The sequence below is a fragment of the Alligator sinensis genome, unplaced genomic scaffold (assembly GCF_000455745.1).
Source record: "Alligator sinensis unplaced genomic scaffold, ASM45574v1 scaffold1335_1, whole genome shotgun sequence".
In the NCBI taxonomy this organism is placed as follows: Eukaryota; Metazoa; Chordata; order Crocodylia; family Alligatoridae; genus Alligator; species Alligator sinensis.
In genome coordinates, this window is record NW_005842827.1 from 448,547 (window position 1) to 460,069 (window position 11,523).

The following is an 11,523-nucleotide window of genomic DNA, read 5'->3' on the forward strand; positions in this document are numbered from 1 at the left end:
GTTCTTGGACAGTACATACTATTCTCTTTAAATGGTTAAAAGAGCAGTTATTGGGTATGTTAGTATATACTGGAGCTTCGTATGGGCCTCTTGCTTTGTATATTTTCACATTTGCCCATTAATGCTCCAAGAAGCATGTTATTGAAATGGTTTTGGTACCATGAACCTAGTATTTTAGGGACTTTAGACTTCCTATTTTAGTCTGGTTTTAGGCTTGGAAAGGAATAAAGTGCATTGATCTCAGTACTCTGAGTGATGTACAAAGATCAGCTGCCTGGGGTGATATTTAAATACCTGTTTCTCTTCAGGCACAGGAACTAGGGGATACAGGTAGGGGGTAGAAGAAGCAATTTTGCCCTTGGACAATAACCTCCCAGCAATGCCTGCAGTAAAATATATATGCTGATTCTTGCACACCCCTAACAGAAGTGGATGAGGTTACTCTTGAATAGCTTCCATTCTTCCAGTGTGAAATATCAATAAACTTTTGGGGAATTATTTATCTTCCATCAGAATTGCCTCTTGTACAGTACAATAACATTTTATCTTGATCCATGTGACCTGATGAACTGCAATAGTAAAGATAAGTGGTTTGTCTGAGATTGCAGTTAGATGAGGGCTTGCTGCATGAAGATCAATCCAAAAGTAGCTTTGAGATTGAGGAAGCAATCATGAAACCTATTTTTGAGGGATTTGCATCCACCTTTTATGAGGCACATTTATGTTTGGCATTGTAGCTAAACTGTTCCTGAATGTTCAGAACGCAAGTTTGTGCATCTGGTAAAAAAAGTGTATTATTGCCAGAGGTATTTAATAAGTCTGTTAAATACACCATAGTTCTGGGTCCCTCAGGCATTGAAGGAGAGAGAGCATGGCCCAGTAAAATGAATATAAAATAGAAGTTAGTTAGTAACTTTTAATTTTTAGTTCCAGCTTTGTTGCTAGCTCGATTTGTCTCCTAAATAAAGTTACTGAATATGTCAGTTTCTGCATTTTTAAAAGGATGGTAATGTATTTTTTTTTACTTCTCGAGTGTGTTGTGTAGTTATGATTAGCTACTCTGTGTGTGTGGCATTTTGAAAATTATGGGGCTGTAATTTTTAGTTAATAAGTATTAACCCCAGCTACATTCATAACCTTATTTTTCTTATTATTGAGAAGCCATAAGCATTACCCTTGAAATTAAGCATTTAAATATTCATCTTAAAATCTGAGATTTTGACCAAAAAAAAATCTTTTGACAGTCTATTACTCTGAGGTGAATGCCAGGATGCTGGAAGGGTTTTTCATTACTGGACTGTCAAACCTGGCTAAACTCAGTCTGTTCTAGGTACAGGTCTGAGAGAACTGCAGCTGAAAATATAAATGTACCAAGGGGGTTCTTGATAAATGGTTATTTATGAGACAGTTTGTGAATGAAAAATGTAGCAATGTAGGATTATAAATGGACCTGTTAACATATTTCACCAATATTTCCTCTGCTTTTATATTATATTTTACCAAAATTGCAGGTTCTAAGATTAATCCTCCCCTGCCCCACTTCTTTTTTTTTTGGATCTTTGATATCAAGTGATCCAGTGCATACAATTTTAGGACTGGAACCCAGAATTAAATAATTTATTTACCATCCATTATGTAATACTTAGATCCTGGTTCTGGTTTTATGGCTATCTTGATTTGACTTGAGAATAAATATCAAAGCCATATATGAATGAAAATAAGATTTACAATACTTTCAATAATTAGCAGAGAAAGAGAACAATACTGAATCATCATTTGTGATGAACACCATGCCCACTTTCCTTCAATCATAGAAAAAGCACAGAAGAAGGAAGCAGCTGTTCATTCTTCCTACCTTCAGTAACTTGAATATCAAAACGTATCAGAATTCTGCAACTAGATCTCATACTGAAATGTTCAATTACTTATCTTGGGCAATTATTCATCTTCCATTAGAGCTGCTTCTTGTACAGTACAATAGCATTTTATCCTGATCCATGTGACCTGATGAACTTCAATGGCATAGATTACTGAAATAGTCTTATACTGAAATGTTCATGCAGTATGCACCTTCCCCCAAAAAACTTGGGATAAGCATCTTAAATGATGAAACGGTTTACTTCACTGGAAAAGAAGCATGCCTGGAAACTCTATGCATGCCATGCAGTTGCCAAGTTGTTTACGGTTAATGTCTGGTTTATCAATCTGAAGGACTGGAGTCTTGTGTTAACCCTTTCATGGCCCTAACTACTGGATGAACACCAAAGCTTGTGCTTGAAGCAGCAAGTATCTTGATGAGGCACTTAAATTTCCTGTTACCTCACTTAGACTGTCTCCTGAAATGCCAAACTTCCGGTACACTCTATATTCCTGAAGACTTACTCTATATCACACCGTTGGTCATAGAATTGCCTCCCTCCCACCAAGACCTCCTATATTCTTCCTTCCAAAAACAAGGTGCAGCTTTTATGGAAGTGGGGGAGGGAAAATAATGGTCATTTTTTTAAAGACACAACACATACTTCGAACTATCTAAGGTTCCTTCTCTGTTGAGTCATGGGATCTGCAGCCTCAAAACAGTCACTTGCTGGGATAGCTTTTTAAAAGAATATCAAGTGTATACTGTTCATTTCTCCCCTAGAGAAGTTCTATACAGATATACTGGAGAAAAAAATAGGGAATAGTTGATGATTAAATTACAGAGATTTCTTTTAAGTTAATTTCTAATATTGCATCAAGGAAATCAGCAGAATTTACACAGTCTATCTTCTGTGGCCTGGGGCCAATTGACTTGCACACATCTAGAGGAAAATGGCCAGTATATTAACCAATTGTACTGTCCCATTTTTTTCCTGGCAGATTTTTTGTTTTCTGGTTTATCTATTACTGTTCTATTCTGGGTTCGTATCTGCCCTTAACGTTTAATACAAAATATAATTATTCTACTATCCAGCTTGTATAAGGGTTTTGCTTTTGTGACTTTAATGCTTCATGACTGAATGGCAAATTAAAATATAGATCAATAAAATACAGATAAATTATCAAAATTTAAAAGCAACTGTTTTCCTTGCCATGTTGTAAAGGATACAGGGCACAGGACATTTTAAGAGAACATATATCCAAAGACATTTGGAATTCTTTTACAACTTGTGCATTCATTTCCCATGGATTTTTTTCTGAATAGTTATATAATGAGTCTGTTTTGGATACATTCTCTTAAATTCTTCTATTCTGTGCAAGTTCTTATACTACCGCCATTGCCATAGTATCTGACAGACTTTTTAGCAGTGCATTAAGCAACATGACTAACATTTGTAATATGTTTTGTTCTCCTCTTTTCTCCCCAGGTAGAGAATAATGAGGTAGTGTCTTGGTTTCATTTAAATGGGTCCACCAATAATATTTAGTTTGTAAGTCTCCCCACAAAAAGCTTCCAGAAATATTAAAAAAGAAGAGATCTCACCAGGTTTTAAGACACAACACAGCCTCCTGGATTAAACGATATGGAACACTTCATGAATTTGAATGTCATCCTTGCTCAGGGGCCATGCTCATTTTCTCATATCATTCCAATTTTAGTTTATGTGCTGCCAAAGCGAGAATCAGTCAGGACCCGCATAGTCCCTACGGCTGTGCAAAACACCATTTTTTCATTTCAATGTCCATTTCACCATTTTGAAGGGACAGTGTTTCATTTCATCATTTTATTTTGTTTTGAAGTACTGTCCCGTTTCATTTAGTCTAAACTGTTTCGCTGTTTTGACGCGTTTCAATGTTTCACCCATAGGCTATAATGGGGAATCATGAAAATGCCTAAAATGTTGTCATTTCTTGCCTGATTCAGATGAAAACTGCAGGGATGATAGCTCCTTCTGAGAGCATAATGTCTCCCAAGTTTCAAGGAGATAGGTGCAGAGGTTTCTCAAAAACTACACCTCAAACTGCAAAAAGCAAAACTCATGACACTTGCTGGCAGCGGCAGCCACCTGTCATCCAGCATTCAGATCCAGGGACCCGAACCCCCAAGAGGACTGCAGGGTTGTGCGAGACTCCTCCTGGGGGTGTGGACCCCTGGATCTGCACCAGATGACAGGAGGCTGCTGCTGCTGCCTGAGACCAGTGCTGGGCACAGCCCATGCCCAGCGCCAGGCTCAATGGAGCTCAGCCCAGCCGTGGGAGGTGGAGCTCAGCCCTGGCTCTGCCTGCCTCCTTCCAGTGGGCTGTGCTCTGTGGGGCTGGTGGAGCCAATCAGAGCACAGCCCTGGCTCTGCCTGCCTCCTGCCAGTGGGGTGTGCTCCATGGGGCTGGTGGAGCCAATCAGAGCACAGCCCTGGCTCTGCCCACCTCCTGCCAGTGGGCTGCACTGAAACCCCAGACCCTAGTAAGAAGGCAAAGTTGAGGCCAGGCATGCCTAGAGAGAGCCACCTGAGCCTACAGGGGTGTAAGACCCCATGGTCCCAGCACAGGGGCAGAGTGTTGGCCCCGAAAGCAGAGTGGCTCCATGAGGGTTTAGGGACAGAGTAAGCCCAGAGTTTGGTGAATTGATTGGTCACTGCTCAAATGAGGGTCATGGGAGAGACCCAAAAGGCTGAGCCAGGGCCACTCAAGGAGTGAAGAGATAAGTCTGATGGCCTACATGGTGACTCAAAGGGAGCAGGGCAGGGTGTATGTGGCCCAGAACAGGGCAATGTGAAAGAGGCCTGGTGAGAGGGGGTGGAGTGCCAGAGGCCCCAGTGAGAGAGGGGTGGAGTGAGTTTGGCCCAGTACAGGGCAGTGTGCAAGATGCCTAACAATTAACTTATTTAACAACAAGGCATTGCAGTCAAACTAGGTGGGTGGTTTGCCCATAGACAGGGGGCAGGCCAGTACTTGGACTGGGCCTGGGAGTTTGCTCATTTCACATTTTCATTATGTCTCTAGTTTACTCCAAACAATTCCTATTACTGTAGAGTAGGGCTGTGCTAAATTTCACTGGCTGTTTTTATTCAACACTGTTTCAACACAGTTTGAGCTCAAAACAGTGAAATTGAATCAAAATGATAGGGCTTCAAGACCGCCTCAAAACAAAACAACATTTTTGAAACATTCTGAGTTTTGAAGCAGCCAGCAGTCAGGTGGTGAGAGATAGGGGAGAACCAAGGCTGTGTTCCTAGAAGCAGCCAGGAGCACAACCCTGGCTCTCCCCATCTCCCGCCGCCGGGCTGTGGGAAGCCAATAACAGCGCAGGGGGAGGGAACTGAGCCGAGACTTAGTTCCCCTCTCCAGCGCTATGTTCAGTTTGGGGAAAGGAACTGAGCCCGATCGCTCAGTTCCCCTCCCCAGCCCTACGATTGGGTTGACACCCCACCCCCAGCCTAATCTAGCAAATGTTGAAACAGTGACAAAACAGCCTCACTGTTTTGACGAAGCAAAACGGAACAGAATCTACAGTTCTTACTATCTTATCTGTTTGTAATTAATGTTGTGCAGAACAGTGTCTATTTCATCTCTTCCCAGCCCACCCCTAGCCACCCAGAAATGTCCTCAACAAATGTTTTTCTCTATGCATGTGTTTGAAATTCCCATTACAATATTCAGAATGTAATACAATATTCAGAATCTAATATCTAGCTAGTCTCTAAATGCTAGTATGCGGTTGTGCATTTTAAGTAGGGCAGAAGGAAGTGGAAGGGCAGAACAAAGGGCAGAGTATGCCTCCAATGAGTTGCATATACTAAAAGATACTTGGCAAATTCCAGAACATGCGTGCAGTAAATTAGAAGAGATGAGAAAATAGAGTCCTTTGAATCAAATGATTATTTAAGATGTGCTCCATTGTACATACTAATAAAGCATTATTGTTTATATTAATTTAAGCAAAATTTATGGCATAGTTGATGATATTTATCAGCATGATGCTGGTATGGAAATTTAGCTAATAAGAAAAATAATGAACCCCTGTGCAGTTTCAAATTGCTTAGCGGTAAGGATTTAATGTAAAATTTGTAATTTGTTTTCAAGCAAGATTATGCAAAATGTGCAAAATCTTTCTGTAGTGCTTCACATTTATATGCCTTATCTACACATGTTGGAAAGTCCAGACTCATTAAAGCTTCATTTAAAGATTCAGAAATGCACATGCTATAATAGACTTCCTTGGTATCATTAATCAAAGTAAAAAGGATCATTAGAAATGTTTAAACAGGCCATCAAGTGTAGAGTTAAGGACACCTTAAAATTCATATTGTAAACTATACAGGAGTATTGAGGGAGGAGAGTAAGTGAAATATAAATTAATGTAATGTGGCTTCTTGATTAGTTTCACAAATCAGAGAACATGCAACTGTCACTATATGTTTTCTAATTAAATGTATCTTAATTATATCTACTTTGAACTGAAGTGTGTTGGACAACAAAGTCCAGAAGGACATGTTGGTCTTAAGAAAGCTCCCCAGGAGTACCTCACAAACTTAGCAGGAAATTGGGGATTTTCAAAACATAATGTTTCCATGGAATGGGTATAGTCCAAGAGACAGGGTTTTTTCCGCTCCAGATTTAGCCTTGTCTATTTTTGTATTAAATCATAGAATTGGAAAGGATCTAAGTCATTTAGCCCAACCCCCTGCACAGATGTAGGATTTGGTGTTTCTAAACCATCCCAGATGCATGTTTACCCAGTTTCTTCATGAAAACTTCCAAAGAAAAAGTTTCCAGAAGTTCCCTGTGCTACTTTGCTGTAAAATTTTTCATTTGTTTTCACGCAAGATAATGCAAAAGTTCAACATTTTATTATATTACTCCATATTTATATGCCTTATCTACACGTGTTGGAAAACCAAGATTCATTAAAGCTGTTGTTACAGTGAGAGAGTCTTTTCTTTCCTCGAGAATTAATCTAATTGTTTCATGCCCTGTCCTCTCTGGCAGGGGAGAAAAGTTGTTCTCTCTTTTTTTTATGGAAGCCTTTCAAATTAGTTGAAAACTGTATCATCCTTCCACTTGTAATCTCCATTTTTTCAAATTAAATATACCTTGTTTTCTCAACTGTCCTTCCTAAAACTGGCTTTCAAACTCCCTTTTTAGGGAGATGTGTTCACATGTATGTGTATATGGGTGATGAAAAACAGAGCACAAAATATAAAAGTTTTACTTGTTGGAAGATATGCAAGTTGTCAAAAGTAAGTTTAGCAAACATTTTTTTCATCTCGTGAAAACCAATGCAGGCTTATTTGCCTTATCACAGATGAAGACTATCAGTAAATTCCTTATGGATAAGTGAGGTGCTAGCATCTCATGAAGAATGGTTGATTAATCTGTACTGAAGGTATCTATTAACATGAACTATTTTATCAATTATCATCTTGACTTAAATTTGGTAATTTGCAGCTGGCTACAAAGAGGGTTGTGATGAAGGGAAAATGGTAGTAGCTAAAATGTTCAGATGTCCTTGAACCTACTTAATTTAGTTTTAAACCTGATTCTATCTGAAGCCTTTCCTACTTTTACTGGTGGATGATATTGGGGTAAAGGAAGTATTTATGCCAATTATTATTCTCTCACCTAAACTGGTTGAAAGGTTGTTGACAAAACAACCTTCTTTCTGAAAATGCCAATTGAATGCATTTCACAAGGATGTCAACTTTTATGGGAAAATATCAAGCATTGTGTTTAGATAAAACTGAAATCTTTGTTTTCATTTATTTTCCCAACTCTTATGTTACATAGTAATTTATACTAATTGTAATTATTATAATTATAACAACATTTTAGCTAATAAAAATCAATATCTGGGATCTCTGACGGGCCCTTTTGAAAAGGTGCCTTTTGGAGGAACTTACCACTCCCACTTATACTTACACTTACCACTGTATAGGGCCCATTGTTGCCCATCCCCAGTTTCCTTTAATCCTTGTCCTGGGACAATGTACCTCTAAATTAGAGGTGCATACCAGGCCAGTCTATTTTCTTATTCCCCACTTAGATTAAGCTATAGGCACAGGAAAGCTCCCTGTTGCAACAGCTGCTTGAACCGCCCCCTCCTCAATCCCGACTCCCACCTGACTGCCCTGCTGCAGCACAGCACAGCAGAATCCCCCCATCCCCAAATGTCACTGAAGCCCCAGATCTACAGACCATATCCAATGGCTCTATGGGCTGGTTCCACTATCCTGTGGTTCCATGGGCCATAGGTTGCCAATCCCTGTTCAGAGTTCTTGAGAACTCCTAAACTTTATAACCATGAACACAGACCATGATGATATTTTGTTCAATGTTCTCCATTTTTTAAGCTTGCCACAACCTTAGAAAACAGGCAATTTCCAGAAAGAATATTTGACAGTATATATTCTTCCTAGCCCCACCTGAGGCATAATGGGAAAACGTGGTGGGAGGGAGTGTGTGCCCTGAAGTTGGCTCTGATAAACCTGTTCTGTGAATAAAGACATGATAAAGAATGTTTGTTGTTTCATCTCTACTCACTGGACTATTGTTGTCACTAAAGTTAACATCATCTGTCAATTTGAATAGGCCACTTGTGAAGATAGTATTGAAAATAAAACCATGATTCGTCATGTGCTGTCATTTCATCAGGAGCTACAGCCCTTGCTAAAAGCCAAAAGGAAGACTCCACAATTTTACACTGGTAGAAAGAAAGCTTAATTTTAAAGGTATGGCTACACTGTATTTGGGAGGTATGATTGCAGTACATGTGGACATGCAATCTAGCTGTAATCTAGTGAAGTAAAGTGTCAAGGGCTGTAAAGGGACCCTGAATACTGCCTCATACTGCTAGCTCAGATGAAAGCCTTTGCTCCTGTACATTCACTGATTATTACACTATTACTTTAGCTAGAATAAAGCTAGTTCAAATGTACCTACCTGTTCTACATTCAAACTGCCAATTTCAGTGTAGAAGTACATTACAATGGACCCCAAGAAACAATATGCTGGCAAATCTGTTCAAATGACACTTTTGAATGACACTAACATTACTATCTGGCACTGTACGCCACTTATTGCAGATCTGGCTTTAGTGCTGTTCCATACCAATCTGATTTATTGCTACTTCTTAAAGCATTCAGAGGCCTAAATCAAGTATCAGATTCTGTTTTGATAAAATATGTACAAATTCATATATCAGGTCTGTCTTTAGATTTTACAGTCTAAGGTCCTGGCCCTGGAAAGACTTACGCATTCAGTTATCTTCAGACACACAGTTTTTAAAGCACAATTATTCAGAATTGAGGATGTACTCCCCTTGTTTCTTTTCTGAAAACTATGAAAGTGCTGCTTCATGCAACTGAAGTCAAAGAAGATTTTGTATAACTTAAGGAAATGTTTCAGCATTTCAGAGCCTGTATTGTATCACAACACAGACTTGGCAAAAGGGAGTTTTTTCTATTATTCTGCATGTTCTCAGTTTGTATCTTCAGGATTGGCAATGTCATTATCACGTACAAAAGGTCTTTTCTTAGTGCAGGTAATATTCTGCACTTTGCTTTAAAGAGGAATCTGGAGCTACCCTATTTGTACCACACATCTTTCCTTCAATCTTTCACCTCAAAGGGAGAGACTGACAAGGAATGCTGTGAGGATGATTATGTAATTTTATACTTAGGGTGAATTACAATATTTTCTTTGTACAAAAAAAGCAAACCAAGGAAAACGGATGAGGGAATGTCTCTCTTATGAAAATATATGGCTGTTGGTTAGATAGGTACCTAGTAAACAGAAGCTAAAATAAGTGTGTGTCATTATGCATCACTGTGTTATCTACATATTGCTGCTGGCTATTTAAGGCCAGATTCTGCTACATGGTGCATACACATTAAATAATGCAGAGGATGCAAGAAGCCTCCATTCCTCACTTTCTCATAAAAGACAAAGAGAATTGCCAGGAGACTGCCAGGGGCAGATCTTGTAGGGTGGGAAGGGCAAGTAAAGGGTGCAGTTGCACTTTCCCACTTTATTCCTTCTCTCCCCTAAATTTAAAACCAACAGGCTGGGAAAAACAGCCTGGGAAGGGCAGTGGCATATCTATTCAGACAACGATGAGAGTCAGTTGACTTCATAGCTCAATCATCTCCCTGATTCCTGCTAATCTTCCTCCAATCAACAGGTGTTAACAAACCTCTATCCTTTTTAATGGTCTGATGTCCCACTAGTCAAACTGTCCTTTATTCTGCAATTATGCTGTCTGTTAGCTATTTCTAGTAATCTCTCTCTTCTATTTCACAGCTCTGCAGACTGTTTCTAGCTCTAGCTAAAAACCTTAACTTAGGTGTAGAAATGACTGACAATGAAGTTGTAGAGACTGTCAAGATACTCAAGAAGGCTAGATTTTGTTTTATGAAACTGAATGGCATGTACATTTCACTATAACAACTTCAGGACTAATGGAATAATAACTTTTGATTATTTTTTGCCTAGTTTATCGTGCATTTTTAAATTCTGTATATAATCTAACTAATGAGTGCACATTCCAATAGCTATATTCATTTTTGCTTTGATCTTAAACTGAATACTATAGTTCTAGCCCCTTCGCATATTAGTAAAGCTTCTAGTTTTTCTTTAACTGGAGAAAAAGATATGTTGTATTATGTATGTGAAATCCCCTTTTCAAAATTCTGCATCTGCCAATGGAGACTGTTCCCTTCTTACTTCTGTCAAACTTCTAGGTAGAAAATGGGTGCATGGTCTTCTTCATTTTGTACTGCTAGCAAAGCAAAACTGAGGGTTTGGGAAGGTGGCTGCAGTGCACCAAAGAATGCAGTTAGATACTTCACTGTCAATCCTGGAATATAGGGGCACCTATACACATGCAGCAGCGCTGCTCCAATGTACTGTAATTACAATGCATCAGACCAGACTCAATTAATCAAGTTGAATCAGCTTTAGTTAAAATGCCCCTGCTGCCATTTTTCAGCTTGGGGATACTGATACATGTGATGCTCTGGGAGCTTTAATTAGATTCATAGATGTTAGGGTCGGAAGGGACCTCAATAGATCATCAAGTCCGACCCCCTGCATAGGGGGGAGAGCACCACCTCCGTTGGGAGCCCGTTCCAGACCTTGGCCACTCAAACTGTGAAGAAGTTCTTCCTCAAGTCCAATCTAAATCTGCTTTCTGCTAGCTTGTGGCCATTATTTCTTGTAACCCCTGGGGGCGCCTTGGTGAATAAATCCTCACCAATTCCCTTCTGTGCCCCCATGATGAACTTATAGGCAGCCACAAGGTCGCCTCTCAACCTTCTCTTGCAGAGGCTGAAGAGGTCCAGTTGCCCCAGTCTCTCCTCATAGGGCTTGGCCTGCAAGCCCTTAACCATACGAGTGGCCCTTCTCTGGACTCTCTCCAGGTTATCCGCATCCCTCTTGAAGTGCAGTGCCCAGAATTGCACGCAGTACTCCAACTGCGGTCTGACCAGCGCCCGATAGAGGGGAAGTATCACCTTCTTGGATCTATTCGTCATGCATCTGCTGATGCACGATAAAGTGCCATTGGCTTTTCTGATGGCTTCATCACACTGCCGACTCATGTTCATCTTG

The 11,523-nt window shown here is 39.8% G+C and overlaps 1 non-coding gene across 1 annotated transcript; it reads right to left on the reverse strand.

Annotated features, from left to right (window-relative positions):
* Positions 1 to 3,497: 3,497 nt before the first annotated feature.
* Positions 3,498 to 3,599, reverse strand: LOC112547950. Its single transcript, XR_003091744.1, has one exon. It is a non-coding gene; the product is annotated as a U6 spliceosomal RNA (small nuclear RNA).
* Between the last annotated feature and the right edge of the window lie 7,924 nt (positions 3,600 to 11,523).